The 17,549-nt window shown below is 36.2% G+C and overlaps 1 non-coding gene across 1 annotated transcript; it reads right to left on the bottom strand.

The window, feature by feature from the left end:
- Positions 1-5,822: 5,822 nt before the first annotated feature.
- LOC111438531 lies at positions 5,823-5,928 on the bottom strand. The gene has a single exon (XR_002709688.1). It is a non-coding gene; the product is annotated as a Plant small nucleolar RNA R71 (small nucleolar RNA).
- Positions 5,929-17,549: the final 11,621 nt, after the last annotated feature.

The following is a 17,549-nucleotide window of genomic DNA, read 5'->3' as shown; positions in this document are numbered from 1 at the left end:
AAGTCTTTAAATCATTGAAACTAATTTTTTATTGATCCAATTTTGTCTCCACTGATTTTGGTGTCAAAAAATTCCTAAAATAATAAAAAAATTCTCTCCCATACTAAAAAAATATTTAAAAAAATTAGATACTAAAAATAATAAAATAAAATATTAAGGTTTGGTTAATATATATATATATATATGATGGTTTTAATATAACACATGCGGAAGCAATTTGGATCTTAGGCACTTTTAGAACATCAATTATAGTAAATAACTAGCATGTTCATAAGTATTAAAGCTTAATGAGTTTAAATACTAACCTTTTGTAGTTCAAACTTCTTTTTCCTCACGAACCAATTTTGAACAACCACTAGTGTCTTTTTCACTATCCTCCGGCTTTAGAACGGGATTGTGGAATCCGGTGAGTGACTAAACTTGGGAGGGATTTTGTATATGTGAAGAGAGTATTTGTGAGAAGTTTTTCTCAAGGTTTTTCACCCAGAAGAAGAAGACCTTCCATGTACCATGATCACTCTATTTAAAGAGTCATCTTTGCATGTTCATGCAAATTTGAGATCACCAAATTTTGACACTTAAAATTCCACTCAAATGTTTGGGATTATGTGGCAAGCATGCATGTTTGAGTTAACCAAATTTTGACACTCAAAATTCCACTCAAACTTGTGTGGTTTATTTGGCAAGCATGCAAGTTTGGTTAAGCCAAATTTTGACCTCAAAATTCCACTATGCATGGATTTTTCCATTAAATGAGGTCAACATTTTGACTTTCTTCATTTTAATTCAACAATTAATTTGAATAATGAATTTCAAATTAAAGTAACATTAAATGGTTAATTGAACTATTTAATTAATATTTAATATTAATTCAAATGTCAATCCAATCAGACATAATTGATTAAGATATTTAAATCTTATTTAAATATCTCAGATTCTCTCTTTTTGTTTATTTCGTAAATAAAACAAAAATGCGTTTAAATATATCATATATATGTAGTGCATATTCCCTAATTTGAATTCGAACACTTTGAACTCACTCGTCACACTGTTCTATGGTTTAGTCCGATATGAGCTAGCAGAGGGACCTAATGGACCTATAGATCATGGGCTCCAACGATCCAAGATTAACCGGTTAAACTCATTAACCTTGTTAACCACATTCGTTAACTACTAGGACACTCCACTATAGCCTACTAGTTGCACTCCCCTCACTATATATATATTTCTGTCCATTTGATATAACCATGATTAGTAAGTTGATCCTTCACAGGTTGTTCGTAACTAGAGTTGGGTCAATTTACCGTTTTACCCCTAAAGTTACTTCTTGTTCCTTATGTCTCACTGATCCTCTAATGAACAATTGGTTTGTGGTCCAACCAGTAAACCGAATCCCTCTCAGGCCAATGAGAGGGTGGGGCCCCTTGTTCAAGACCTAGAGTCAGTGCTTAAGGGAACTACCTCTCTTCTATCCCCTAAAAGTGGGTAGGAGCGAATTTCATCTTGCACCCCACGTCCCCAGCCATTCACCCAGTCTTACCCCTGAAATGGGAGGCCTATTGAGTCAACGAATTAGAGCCACTCTCACACATGCAAATCTATGGATAATTCCGAATAAATAGGAGTTCATGGTTAGCTCAGGATTAAAACCGAGTTACTTAGGTTATCGAATGAAAAGAAAATTAGTTTCAACAGTAAACGACATTATAAAGTGAGAGTGGTTTTCTTCATGGTCCGATCTTATGCAATACTCATTGCATAGGACGCCCCCATTCACATGTCTCCACATGTACAATTTAGTGATCACATTGTTTATATCATATACAAAAGTGGGTCGCATTCATAGCGTTCCCAGAATAAGGTACTCAACCTTATCCTTATACTATAGATCATTTTAACTATATACTTGAACTTGATCTAGTCTTATGTCTCTACATATAGTTCAAGTAATCATACTATAGCCAGAGTGTTCTTAGTTTATTGGATTTAGATTAATGATCGTGAAGTTCACTTTATTCAATAACAATCTTTACTGAATAAACAACAATAATAACTTTATTGAAAATAGAATATGTTTTTTGTTTACAAACTATGAGTTTTAGGACATAAAACCCAACAAATTATATATATATATATATATAAAAGAAACTAAATAAAATTGAAAACTACAAAGAAAGAAATTAAAACAATAAGAATTAAGGTATTTGGTTAGGGTTAAACAAGTATGAGTGTTTTAAATGAGGGCAAATTACCACTTTAGCAAACCTAGTGTGAATCTCTTAGTATATTTTATATATTTTTATTTGGCTCGGGTCAACCTCCGAGGGTTTGTCCTATGAACCCGAAACCAAACCGAGTTAGTTTGGGATTAGAAAAATGAACCCAAACCAACGCAAAAAGCTAATCCAACCCAACCTTTGTAGTCCGGGTTGGATTGGTCCTAATTGTCGGGTTGAATGTACACCTCTAGCCAAACTCATCTCCAAAATGTTCTCATATGGTGTATTTGAAATGCGAGTTTAGGTATAAATATACTTGACATACAAATGATGATAATCAAGATTGCAGTTTTTATACTCACATTTTGAGTTAATAGAAAAAAAATGTCTCTTAGCTCATGTATTTAAATGAAAATTTTTAAATTGGTTAAATAAACCTTTATCGGAGGTAGACTACAGGTTTGAGGGGTCAAATTAAGGATGGAAAACTTTGTCTGAATAACGGGCTTAACTTCCAAATCCAGTCAAAAGGATAGAAAACTTTGTCTCAATTATGGCTTGACTTCCAAATCGAAACAAAGACGACGTGAAGCCTATCTCTCAAACGTTATCATATGATATATTTGAAGTACGGGTTCGACTTCACAAGTTTGGATATTAATAGTCTAATTCTAAAACTTTATTTTTTACTAAAACTTAGGTAGATTAGGTGAGACACATTTTAATTTTTCTTTCAAGAAAAACTTGAAATGGATTAAATTGACTGAGTTTAACTTGAGCGAAGGGTCAAATAATTCATCTCTCAAACATTTTCATGTGATGTATTTGAAGTGCGGGTTCGAGTTCGCAAGTTTGGGCTTTAGAAGTCTAGTTGAAGTAAATTATTTTTGACTAAAAGTTTAGTAGATTAAGTGATACACATTTTAATTTTTGTAATAAGAAAGAATTGCAGTGTTAATCCTCTTCTCTGAAAAAGTCAGTCAATCTTGCGTGTTTAAATAAGAAGTATTGAAATTTAGAGAAAATAACAACAAATACAAAATAATTTAAAAAGATGAAATGCAAAAAAAACCTATTCTAACCTATGACTAAGTATTTAAATATAAGTATATTCTATGCACTTGCCACAGTCTTGACTCACGATACCCCCGTACTCTATACATGTGCGTCTTGCCTTTACCTGAAAAATGATGTAGCACATGACCCGAGTATTTTGAACAATATTCAATAAGTGGGCAAACTATAGGGGACCATGCAAATGCAAATACATGCAATCACGCTCTTCGGAGCTATCTCTATTTTCTAGGGGTGGCCTCCAGTCTCGAACAAATTGGATGTGTAGTACTTCCTTACACACGACCCACACGTGCGAGTGTGAATATCCAGTGGGCTCACACACCCACTGGATCCTCTGGTCAAGCTAATCTATAGCGACGTTCGGAGGTCAGTGGAACTCGATATTGTCATGCTCCCCATGAACACCATCATCATCATCATACCGTGCACGTCCACACTCATCGTCTTTGGAGAAATATCCCTATGTGATAACTCTCTAGAAGTAGAGTCATATCGAGTTTTTTGTAATTAATATTGCACTCCTATTCATCATTTTCCCCATTATTACCTCATTTATCCTACTTAGTGAGCATAAAATCGTTTATTGCGGTCCAACATGAAAAAAAATATGATTTGACATAAATCGATCTTAATTGTACATTTAATTGAGGTATGTGATAAAATTTCAGACATTTATGTTGAACGAGTAGCAAATTTGGAAACAAATGGGGGATGACATGGAAATTTTAAATCCAAAATGAGGAATCCAAATGGGTCATTGGCTAACCAATGAGTAACATCCTATGTGGACAACTTACTCCATTTCAGCCCTAAAGGGGAACCCATTCTCAATATAAAAGGAAAAAGAAGACCAAGAGAATAGTCACACTTTTTGGGGAGAAAAATCGAATTACACACCAGCAGCCTCTACTGCAGTCAACTGTTGTGAACCTAGAGAAGAAGAAGAAAACCCTAATCCAGCAGTTGTTGATAGCAGAAGGAAAAAGAGACCAAGAAGGATTGATTAGGACAAAGAGGTGAACGTGAGAGCTCAAGAGAAGGAAACTTCCATTGACGAACGACAACAAACTTGGATAACTCTCTATTTCCTTATTCCATCAATTTTACATGATGAAGATGCGGATTCCTCTGTTTAATTCAGTTTGTATGGAGAGCTAAACTTAATAGGGGAGGCGAGAGAGTTTTATATAGTTTAAGTATGTTGACGGTATGATTTTAGTTTATTAAATAGTTGTTGTTAATGATTTACATGTATGTTCAATTGGCTACTTTACATACATAGTTGTTCTCTTATTCGGGAGAAGAGAGGAAACAATGAAATCCTCTTTAATACTCTAATTCTATAGCAAGGAGACTTGAAGGGTAATAGAAGGGTTAGAAATAATTCTTCTCCTAGAGCCTTGTTAATAGAAATTACAACGATTATGGAAATAATCACCATTCATGACCCTCGTGAGTAGGCTTGAGAATCTATTAAAAGGAACTAAAATCTACCACAAAACTCAACAACTTATCTAATTAATCTCTCTTAGCTGAACCTTCCTCATTATAGTTGACTTTCTCATCATTTCTTGTTTTTCGATAGTAGTGACACCCTGTTTTAGTTTTGTTTAAATAGTTAAAATCTCCAACACCCATTCGAATGTTACCAAAAAACTCACTTAATTTCCAGCGATAAAATTAACCAAAACGATAGGTTCCTTATGGAATCGATAATTTACTTATTACTTGCTACTTGTGATAGTGTATACTTGCACTTATTCTTGTGAATTTTACATCATTTTATTATAGACATCCACAAGCGAACAAGTTTTTGGTGCCGTTGCCAAGGAACCTAATTTGGTTATTTTACTTATTGTAGATTTTCGTGAGTTGGAGCAAAAAAAAAAAAAAAAAAAAAAAAAAGTAANGAATTTACTGCTACATAATTATATTTACTGCTGTAGAATTCTGTGCATGAGTACCTACAGGTTTGAAACTTATTTTTGATCTCGAAAGAGAGAACCTTTAGACGAAAGTTGAGGAAGAAAAAGAAAATGGCAGAACAAAATATACAGCAAATGGCCCAACTGAATCGGGAGTTTGAAAATCCAGTGATGATGGCTAATCAAGAGAGAATTACTGCTAATGCCATTCTTTTAGAAGATGATAGAGAAAGAGTAATCCAAGCATATGCACACCCAGCTGTGGAAGAGCTAAATCTATGCATTATTAGACCCGAAATGCAAACAACTACATTTGAGCTAAAGCTCGTGATGTTTCAAAAAATGTTGCAAACCATTGGGCAATTTCATGGACTACCGTCAGAAGATCCCCACCTACATCTAAAGTCATTTTTGGGAGTTAGTGACTCATTTTGATTTCAAGGAGTGGATAAAGACATGATTAGATTGAGCTTATTTCCTTATTCCTTGAGGGATGGTGCTAAATCATGGTTGAATACCTTAGCACCGAGAACAATTGATTCTTGGAATAGTCTAGCAGAGCAATTTTTGATCAAGTACTTTCCATCCATTAGAAACGCACGGTTCATAAATGAGATTGTTGCTTTTCAACAGTTTGAAGATGAGACATTAAGTGAAGCTTTGGAAAGATTTAAGGAGATGCTTAGGAAGTGTCCTCACCATGGACTACCTCATTGTATACCAATGGAGACTTTCTACAATGGATTAAATATTGCTACTAAACAAGTAGTTGATGCTTCCACCAATGGAGCTATTTTGTCAAAGACATACAATGAAGCATATGAGATTTTAGAGAGAATAGCATCTAACAATTGTCAATGGGCCGACGTGAGAAGCAACCCAGGAAAGAAGACTCGAGGAGTACTTAAAGTTGATGCTCTGTCCTCTATCAATGCTCAACTAGCTTCGGTGACTAATATTTTACAAAATCTAGCGTTGGGGCAAGACTCCATGATCAAAGCACTAGTCCATACAGCTGCTGTAATTAACCAGATAGCAGCCCAATCCTGTGTATATTGTGGAGAGGAACACACCTTTGATCAATGTCCAAGCAATCCGACCTCAATTTTCTATGTCGGGAATCAAGCTAGTTAAGGCAACCCAAAAAATAACCCCTTCTCAAATACTTATAATCCGGGGTGGAAAAATCATCCAAATTTCTCATGGAAGGGACAAGGCTCGTACAACCAACAAATACCATCTAAAGCAAATTACCCTCCGGGATTTGGATTACAAAATCAATTGGCTTATAGTTCTCAACAAGTCAACACCCAAGGGAAAGGAACTACCCAAGCTCAATACACACCACGAACATCTATTGAGAGCCTAATAAAGAATTATATGGCTAAAAATGGTGTTGTGATACAAAGTCAACAAGCCTCATTGTGAAATTTGGAAGTTCAAGTAGGTCAATTAGCAACTGAGTTACAAAATAGGCCTCTTGGGAAGCTGCCAACGGACACCGAAACACCAAAAAGAGAAGGCAAAGAGCAATGTCAAGCAATAGACTTGAGAAGTGAAAAAAAAATTCCCAGCAGGGGAGAAAAAAGTGCAAAATAAGGTGACAGTCATTCCCAAGAAATTGCTGATACACAGCAGAGAAATGATGAAGCTACTGTACAGAGAGAACACAACAAGGATTATGCAGAAATTGAGGAGCAGCCTAAAATGCAAACAACAGCCAGCAGTGGACAAGAGAGCAGAACATACACACAATCACCTCCTTTTCCACAGAATAAAAAGAAAGAAAAAGGAAGGCCATTTTGAGAAGTTTATGGATATTCTGAAGGAAATTCATATAAATATACCACTAGTGGAAGCTTTGAAGCAAATGCCAAATTATGTGAAGTTCTTGAAGGATGTACTCACTAATAGAAGGAAGTTTGAAGAATTTAAGGTGGTGTCATTAAATGAAGAGTGCAGTGCAATATTGAAGAACAAGATCCCACTAAAGGAGAAAGATCCTGGATCGTTCACTATTCCTGTATCGATTGGAGGAAAGGAGCTAGGAAGAGCATTATGTGACTTAGGAGCAAGGCATCAACTTAATGCCTCTATCTATTTACAAGAAGTTGGGGATTGGAGAGGCTAAACCGACTACAGTCACCTTACAACTAGCCGATAGGTCCATCACTTATCTCGAAGGAAAGATTGAGAACATCTTAATTCAAGTTGACAAATTCATATTTCCTGCAGATTTTATCATTTTAGATTATGAAGCCGATCATGATGTTCCAATTATTTTGGGGAGGCCATTTTTACAGATATGCTAGAAACATTTATGGAGATATTCATGGATGATTTTTCGATTTATGGAGAATCTTTTGAGACTTGTTTGTGCAATCTAGGGAAGGTTCTACAAAGATGTGAAGAGAAGAATCTTGTACTGAATTGGGAAAAATGTCATTTTATGGCTAACGAGGGAATAGTGTTAGGCCACAAGATCTCAAGAAGAGGAATAGAAGTTGATAGAGCCAAGATAGAAACTATTGAAAGATTAAATCCACCTACGTCAGTTAAAGGTATAAGAAGCTTTTTGGGCCATGCAGGGTTTTATAGGAGGTTTATTAAAGATTTCTCCAAGATTGCAAAACCGTTGTGTAGTTTGTTAGAGTAAAATAAAAAATTCGTTTTTGACAAACAATGCATGACTGCCTTCCAAGCATTAAAGACAACGCTGACCACAGCTCCTATAATGTCAACACCAGATTGGAATTCACCATTTGAGTTGATGTGTGATGCTAGTGGCCATGCTGTGCGGGCAATGTTAGGACAGAAAAGGGAAAGGTACTTCATCCTATCTATTATGCTAGTAAAACGTTGAATGAGGCTCAAGTGAATTATACAACCACTGAAAATGAATTGTTGGCTGTAGTATTCGCTGTTGAAAAGTTCAGAGCTTATTTATTTGGAGCGAAGGTGAAAGTGCACACTAACCACGTAGCAATCAAGCACCTAATGATGAAATCGAAAGCCAAGCCAACTTTAATTAGATGGATTCTACTGTTACAAGAGTTCGAGATAGAAATCGTGGACACAAAAGGAGCTAATAACCACGTAGCGGATCACTTATCTAGAATGGAGAACATGGAAGAAAAGGTCAATAGCAAAGAAATTGATGATGCATTTCCGGATGAACAGCTGCTTGGGATATACAGCAGTAGCAGAATGACAGCAACTCCATGGTATGCAGACATAGCAAATTTTTTTGCTTGTGCCATCATACTCGAAGAGAAAAATTATCAACAAAGGAAGAGGTTTTTCCACGAATCCAAAAGTTACATTTGGGATGAACCTTTTCTTTTTAAACACTGTGGAGACGGCATAATGAGAATATGCATTCCAAACAGCGAAATACCAACAATTCTTGAACAATGTCATGCATCTCCATATGGAGGTTATTTTGGAGGGCAAAGGACAGCAACCAAGGTATTTCAATCGGGTTTTTATTCGCTAACAATTTTTAAAGATGCAAAAGAATTTTGCGAGGGTTGTGATCAATGTCAAAGGACAGGAAATATTAGTAAAAAAATGAGGTACCCGTGAATTCAATTCTAGAAGTGGAACTTTTTGATGTATGGGGCATTGACTTTATAGGACCATTTCCGCCATCTTATGGGAACTTATATATTCTAGTGGTTGTCGACTATGTGTCCAAGTGGGTGGAAGCAATAGCTTGTCCATCCAATGATGGAGACCGTACTCAAGTTTTTAAATAGAAAGATATTCACTAGGTTTGGTGTACCAAGAGCATTAATCAGCGATGAGGGCACACACTTTGTGAAAAATTGATGAATAGTCTTTTAGAGAGATACAATGTAAAACATAGAGTGGCGACACCTTATCACCCTCAAACCAATGCGCAAGCAGAGGTCTCCAACAGAGAAATTAAAAGTATTTTGGAAAAGGTGGTACAACCCAACAGGAAAGATTGGTCGGTGAAACTTGATGATGCATTATGGGCATATAGGATAGACTTCAAAACCCCATTAGGAATGTCTCACAAGCTAGTTTTTGGGAAGACATGTCATCTACCCCTGGAATTGGAACATAAAGTATTTTGGGCATTAAATAAGCTAAATTTTAACTATACAACAGATGGAGACTTGAGGCGAATGCAACTAAATGAATTGGAAGAATTCAGGCACTTAGTCTACGAAAATGCTAAGATGTACAAAGAAAAAACAAAAATGTGGCATGAGAACTAAATTAGGCCCAAGGAATTCTACAAAGAACAAAGAGTGTTGCTATTCAACTCAAGGCTAAAATTATTCCCTGGAAAATTAAAATCAAGATGGTCTAGTCCGTTTATAGTTGAAGAAGTCACTCCCTATGGGGGCAATAACGATAAAACATGGAGACGAAATGAGACCTTTCATAGTGAATGGACAGAGACTGAAGCCATATTTGGGTGGAGAAGTAAAAAGAGGCATTGCCTCTTTGAGCTTAAAAAGCTAAAAAATAAAACATTTTGGAGCAAACGAGAGCTGACAAAGAATGGTAACAGGTAGCAAACTCCCGAGAAGCCAAGTAATGCAACGGACTTACTGCGCTTCCTGCGTCTTACCACCTGGAACACAAGGGTTATACGCTCAACTATCACATACTCCAAATTCATCTGAATTTTCTTATCATCCTCCTGGTTTTTGCAACGCCGTTCTTAAAGATCGAGTAACTCCTCTTCCCCCACGAAAATTGAGAGGCTCTGATACCATTTCTACGCTTAATGACTTGAGCCCTTACAATTTACATGAGCTCTATCATCCTAGCTTAATATAATAAAATTAATACATATAATTAAATGCATAATTTACATTTATCCATATTCATCAATTTCTTAATGGAAATAGGAACTCCTTTTACACAAATAATTTGATGAAAGAGGAATGCCATATTCATCCAAAATATGATGAAAATAGGAAAAGATACATCAATAATAGAAAAAGCCAAAATAATAAAATTCCAAAAGATGGGAAGTTGAAGAAGTAAAGTGGGAATATGTCAGGGAACATATTCCACTCACGGATTTTATTTTTATTTTTATTTTTATTTTAACGACCATTCAGTCATTGAGATGATGATATCTACAAAGGTGGTTGAGAATCCAAAAATGGATCATTGAGATCATAAATCGTGTCTTCATCTTCTTCTTCTACAATAGAAGGAGAAGACATCGAACCGACTGATGTAGCCTCTTGAAGAAGCTTTGAAAATCAACTTCAGAAGTTGTCTAGGCTAATGCAGCGAGTAGCTTCGACTTTAAATTAAGGAATTCGGAGGTCCTCTTCTTGGATAAATCCTGAAGGTGGCCATTCTCGGATGGCCAGACCTTTACCGCTTTGATGTCTGCGTGGGTATACGTATATTTATCCCACCATTTGATTTTGATAGTTTTGAAGACCTGTTTTATTTGGTCTTCGGTTTCCTTAATTTGAAAATTCCAAGTTAAAATCCAAAGAATTTGAAAGTATACGCAAAAACGCATGGTTAATGGAAATGGGGTTTTGAATATATTTTGAACGAAGTAGTAGAACGATTCCTGTATTGGAACTGGAAATATATCTTTGGCTGATCCAAAGATTTTCCACCATTTGATAAACCTTGGGTAATGAATTTTATGAGCGTTCTGACAGAATTCAATAAACCATGAGTGCTCGTAATTTTGATACCAAATGACATTAAACCACGCCATCTGATAATCTCTATATGAGTAAGAATGAGGAACAAAGGGTTCTGAAAAGGTCTTCTCCGTGTATGGATCTTGATTCCAATACGTCGGATTCATGACTTTGAAAATTTTCAATTTTGAATACGCGATTTTCGAAGGATCATCGCGACTCGGAATATGAGTAATTTCAACGAATTTTGTATCAACAAGAATGAATTCATAAAACCTTCTGGTCTTATGAAGATCTTCTGGGATATAAAAGAATCCCGATGGATAGGCTTTTTTGACGACTTCTCTGATTTTCGGGTCGTCGTATTCTGGTTCTACCAGAGCTTCTGGTATAGACATAGGTTTTTGAAAATAGGTCCTGATTTTAGGAACTAGAGAAAAACGAACGGGAACAACCGCGTCCGAGTAGGTTGAGGGGGCAGAAGGTCTCTTTAAAGTGGAAGAGACAGTAGGTCTCGATGGAGTAACGACAGATGGCCGTGTTGAAGAGGCAGAATGCCTCGTCAGAGTGATAACCTCCACCTGTTTTTGAGAAAGGTTTGCTTTAGATCTGATCACCAATGTGAAACCAGCATTCATCGCATAGCTGTCGGATATCATTGGAGTAGGTGTGCTTGAAGAAGCATTGGGTTTCTTCCCTTTTTCGATCACTTTCTTTCCGGTCATTACTGGGAGAAGGAGATAGGTTAGGGAAAATTTTTCTTTGAGAGTAGGAACTCTCTTGAGAGGTAATCTGCCAAAGGGTTTTGATTTTTTCGACTGTTTTGGTATGTTCTTCAGTCCAGGGCTTTGGATTCTTTTTGAGCCTCTCAAAAAGTGGTTTGCAAATGGGTCTGATATTTTGAAGAAAATTAGACACATAATTGAGACATCCAAAAAATCTTTGTAGTTGGATTCTATCTGTAATTTGGTCCGGAAAGTTTGAGGCAAACTCAATGGACCTTTGAATGGGTTTAATTAGACCCAAATGAATTTCAAATCCAAGAAAATAGATTTTTGTTTGAAAAAGTTTAATTTTGGGTTTAGACACAACTAAACCGTTTTTTTTTTACTGTCGTAAAAAATGTTAAAAGATGCTTAAAGTGTTGATCGATGTTTTGAGAAAAAATCAGAACATTGTCAATATAAACAATTGAAAAGTCTTGAAAAGAATTGAAAATATCATTCATAATCTTTTGAAATTCGGATGGAGCGTTTTTTAGCCCAAATGGCATAACGTTCCATTCGTATTATCCGAAAGGGACATTGAAAGCTGTTTTATATTTGTCCTTTTCTGAAATCTGGATTTGCCAAAATCCTGATTTCATATCAAATTTTGAAAATACTTTTGCATTTGAAATTCTTTGCATTAAATCTGATTTATTTGGAATTGGGTATCTAATCCATTTCAAAACCTTATTTAAGGGTTTGTAGTTTATTACCAGGGACTCCTCGTTCCTTCTCTGCCTGGTTGTTGACGTAAAAAGTCGCACATGACCAGGGGCTCTTTGACGGTCTAATAAGACCCTTCTGCAAAAGATCATTGATTTCTGCTTTGCAGAATGTTAGTAATTCTCTATTCATTTGAATAGGTCGGGCGTTCGTAGGAATATTTTTCTCCCCGAAGTTTTTGACATAAGGAAGATCAACTATGTGTTGCTTCCTATTCCAAAAGGCATTAGGGATAGTTGAACAAATCTCCCTTTCTATATGAGTTTGTAGAGTTTTGATTTTTGACTGGACAGTCTTACTTTGAATCTATTCTTCTATTCTTTTGAATGAAATTTCTTCCTTTAAAAAAGAAATTTGTTTTTCCTTATAACCTAGTACATTTATTGATCGAATAATTGTATTCTTTTGAAGGTTATTTATTTCACTAATCCTTATAGGTGAAAGAAAATTAAATTTTATCTTCTTTCCTAAAGCCTTTGACTCTAATCCTTTTTCAGTTATTTTAAAAGGATATAATTGAGTAATGAAAGGGGTACCTAGGATTAACTCTTATCCTAAGTCCTTTACTAAAAGGAAGGAATTTACGAAGCAAATTCCATCATTGCAAACATGAACTTTTGATAGTTTGTAATTAATTTTGAATTTGTTGTTGTTAGCACCTCTAAGGCCCTAAGTAGTTTTTTCAAAATACTTTGTAGGTATTAGGCCTTCTTGAATGCAATTTTGATCTGCTCCAGTATCTATGAGAGCCTTTAGTGTGATTTTGAAATCATAAATTTTTAAAGTAACGAGAGCGTACCATTTTTGATATTGAGAAGTGGTGATGGCTCCAACGAAGGAACTTTGAAAATCTTCTTCGTCCAGGTTCGGTTGCGCCGTTTCCCTTTGTTCGGGCAGCTTTTCTTGAAGATTGAGAATATCTTGACGAAGCATATAAGATTCTGACCTAGTTTCAGATCTTAACGCCTGTACTTCTTGTTTGAGATTTAAAATCTCTCTTTGTAGATCTTGAGTAGTGAGTTCTCTTGGTTTTTCAAATCTTTGGAGAACTGATTGGAGTCTGTAGGGATTTCTTTCTTCCCTTTCAAGTGGTTTAGAGATTGTCATGGCATCTCTAAGTCGTTGAACAATTTTCTGTTGAATTTCTGGATCTTGAACTTTTTCTACTACTTCGAGTAGAATTTCTTGATCCTTTGTAAGGGCATTTATGCATCCTTCGCATGTCCTTTTTCCCTCCTGTTCTGATTCGTATTCGGTGCTAGAATATGAATCGGATTCTTCTTGGAGTTTGAGGATTTCTCCCTCGCTTGATTGCTCTGAGTCGGTTAGGGTCAGTCGTAATAGCTGATTTTTCAACTCTTGATCTATATCCAACTCATTGATCTTTCCTCTGATCGGACATTTGTTAGCATAGTGTCCTTCTTCATGACATTTGAAACAAGTTTGCCTTTTCTTTCCTCTATGGGTTTTCGTAGGAATATACTTCCTTCTTGAATACGTTGGCTTTTGAGATTGCACGGGTTTATTCCGATAATTTTCTCTAGGCCTGTATGAATTATAAGATTTTGGATGCATCTTAACCTTCTTTCTTCTAGAGGTTGAGGGAGCTTCTATCCCCTTGCATCCATATTGGTCACAAAATCTTCCAAGCTCTTTTCTGTTTGATATTGAAGAATTGAGCTTGTTTTGAATCTTTGACTCATTACAAAGTCTGAGTCCTTCTTCTATGATGAAGGATGCTATCGATCCATATGACAAAGTCTGCCATGGAATTGTTCCATTATACTTCGTCTTCAGACCGTCTTTGATTCTCCTTGAGAAGTGTTTTGGTAGTCTATTGACAAAATTCTCTTTCTAGAATTCCAACGAACTATCTATTCTAATAAGAACTTTGCTGAAGTACATGTCTTTGTACCACCTAAAATCACCTAAGGTAGGGCATTTCAGGTTCATGAGTATCTCGGCGGATCTCTCCTAGTATTTCAGAGGGTCGCTGACGAAGAATTCTATGAGGGTACAAATGAGGGTGTTGACAGCATCCTCTACCCTTTCATGTTGTATTTCAGTCCTAGTTGATGGACCTTCTTTTTTTATGACTTGAGTAGTTGGCCTAACGACATAGTGGTTTAATATCTGTTGGCGAGTTGTTTCATCGAGATATTTGTCCCACCAGTCTTTGAGTTGCCCAGTAAATCCGGTTACTAAAATTTAAGCTATCTGATGGTCAGATTTATGGCCCTGTAATTTATACGCGCCTGCGGCCATCATCATCTCATTGACAACATTCATTATCAGATAGTCAGACAATCCATCGATATTCCATTCATAGATTGCCATGCCATCGTAGTGGCTTGAGTTTGTAGAGTCTTTTCCAGTTTTTCTAATTACCGGTATTATTTTGACTTTTCTTGGAGATTCTTTCGATTCGATTGTAGAGAGGTTCTTCAACCCCATCCAAAATCTCATCTTCGAATTCCTGGATTTCGTCGTCATTGTTTACGACATTGACAGATGAATCCTGATGTGTTATTCTAGGATTTAGGATTCTATCCAACTTTTCTTCTATTTTGGCCATAACGGCCTCTTCTTTTGAAATCCTCTTTGTAAATATGTCGAGGTTCGCCGGTCTGAGTATTGGGATTGACTCATCGACTTTCGGTACAGAGCTGCCCGCTTGTTCTTGCAGAGTACCAGAATTTTTCAAGATTTTCCCTTCAATACTCTCAAGCTGAGTGGAGATCGTAGATAAAATCTTGTTTGAATAATTATTTTGATGCTGGATATTCTTGATATCATTTAGAGTCGGATTACCCTTTTCTAGCCCTTCTGGGATAGTTTTGAAAGGACTAGCTTTGACCTTTTCTCCATAGTAATTGTCGAATTCGACTTCTTCTAACGGAGAATGTTTTGAATATACTTCACCTCTTCTGGTAGTCTTCCAGCTTCTTTGAGTCAAAGTGCATATTTGTAAAATATTTTCTTCAAACCATTCGAATAATGGTATGTTTTCTTCTACGGTTTCCATGTGAGAATACCACTGAGCTCTTAACTCGCATCGCTCAGTTTCTTTGTAGGTTTGGAAGAAAGCTTTTCTCTTTGAAGAGTTGGCAGCTGACATAAAATCTGCCTTTAAAAATTCTTTGTCTATCTGGAAATCAGCTGTAATGACATTTAGCTGACTTTCGTAGACGGATTAAGTATCCATATCTGTATGGGTTGGAGATCTTGAGCCATCCTCATAGTGGATTGATGCCCTCTATTGATCATAACTGACCTCCTTACAAGCAACCAAGGATAACAATTCACCTCCTTACATTTTTCCATGTTCATTAATTAAAAGTATTTTGGAAAAGGTGGTACAACCCAACAGGAAAGATTGATGATGCATTATGGGCATACAGGACAGCCTTCAAAACCCCGTTAGGAATGTCTCTTTACAAGCTAGTTTTTGGGAAGGCATGTCATCTACCCCTGGAATTGGAACATAAAGTATTTTGGGCATTAAAGAAGCTAAATTTTGACTATACAACAGACGGAGACTTGAGGCGAATGCAACTGTTGAATTGGAAGAATTCAGGCACTTAGCCTACGAAAATGCTAAGATGTACAAAGAAAAAACAAAAATGTGGCATGACAACTAAATTAGGCCTAAGGAATTCTACAAAGGACAAAGAGTGTTGCTATTCAACTCAAGGCTGAAATTATTCCCTGGAAAATTAAAATCAAGATGGTCTAGTCCGTTTATAGTTGAAGAAGTCACAACCTATGGGGCAATAACGATAAAACATGGAGACGAAATGAGACCTTTCACAATGAATGGACAGAGACTGAAGCCATATTTGGGTGGAGAAGTAAAAAGAGGCATTGCCTCTTTGAGCTTAAAAAGCTGAAAAATAAAACATTTTGGAGCAAATGGGAGCTGACAAGGAACGGTAACAAGTAACAAACTCCCGAGAAACCAAGTTAGTTTTTCTTCTCCTTATATTTATGCACTTTTAATTGTTTTTAAATAGTTATCTTCACTTATCATGAATGACTCGCATGCCCTAAGGAAGTAGCCAATTTTTGGTAGATGAATTAAGAGGATTCTGATGTGGTTAACAAGGCTAATTTCAAAGTAGTAAGGAGGGTAATTACATTTGGTACATACTAAGTTGTGATTAGTGTCAAAGTTATTCTCTTTCGGTGTATGCTGCCATGAAGTACCGTGTTCTTCCTCATTTGCATGAATTTGATTTAATTGTTGTGCACTTTCTCATGAAACCTCAAGTCAAAGCACCAACACAAAAAGATGACACCAATTTGCTATCAAACAAGAAAAAGGAAAACTTTGAAAGAAAAAAAATTACAGCTGCTACATAAAAAAAATTACAGCAAATTGTTGTTCTACCCAAAGTACAGCAGCCTGCTATCAAGAAGGCTGCTGTTTAAAAAAATATATATATATATAATAATTATAGCAGCCTGCTGTCAAGAAATGATAGCAGACTACTGTATATACCAGCCTATTGTCCTTGACAACATACTATTGTTTAAAAAAAAATTAAAATTGTGGTAGCAGTCTGCTGTATGTTATAAGAAAAAAAAACGAAAAAAATTGTAATTCCACAAGGAGTCATCTTTTGTTTTATATACAACCTACTTTCACAAGAGATAATAATTCACCTTCACACTTACAAGCAACCAAGGATAAAAATTTAGCTTGCAACCGACAATCATGGCACCGAGAACAAGAGGCAAAAAAACGGTGCGAGGGAAGGAAAAAGTGCAGCAAGATGAAGTAGAAGAAATAAATCAAGATCTTTTCCTAACAGGCATCGGTTTGAAACGAAGAGAAAAGGGCAAGAACAAAATGGAGAACCTCCCAACACAAAAAAGAATATTCGCAAACGAGGAGGTGTACAACAGGTATGAACTCCTCAAGTCAAGAGTAGTGTTGGTTGAAAGAAGGTTCCCAACATTTTACCCTACGTTCTCGGAGTCCTTTCTTAACGCCATCAACGATCTAGGGTGGGAGATGTTCTGTCACCAAAGGGAACAAGCTATAGTGCCAATAGTGAAGGAGTTTTACGCACATATTGATCAAGTGGAAGGGTACACAACATTAGTAAGAGGAAAAATAGTTGATTGGAGCCCTAAAGCTATCAACCAACTGTTTCACCTACAATCTTTTGAGTATGC

The sequence above is a fragment of the Cucurbita moschata genome, unplaced genomic scaffold (genome assembly GCF_002738365.1).
Source record: "Cucurbita moschata cultivar Rifu unplaced genomic scaffold, Cmos_1.0 Cmo_Scf00076, whole genome shotgun sequence".
In the NCBI taxonomy this organism is placed as follows: Eukaryota; Viridiplantae; Streptophyta; class Magnoliopsida; order Cucurbitales; family Cucurbitaceae; genus Cucurbita; species Cucurbita moschata.
The sequence above is the reverse complement of the archived record's forward strand: the minus strand, read 5'-3'. Positions and strand labels throughout refer to the sequence as shown.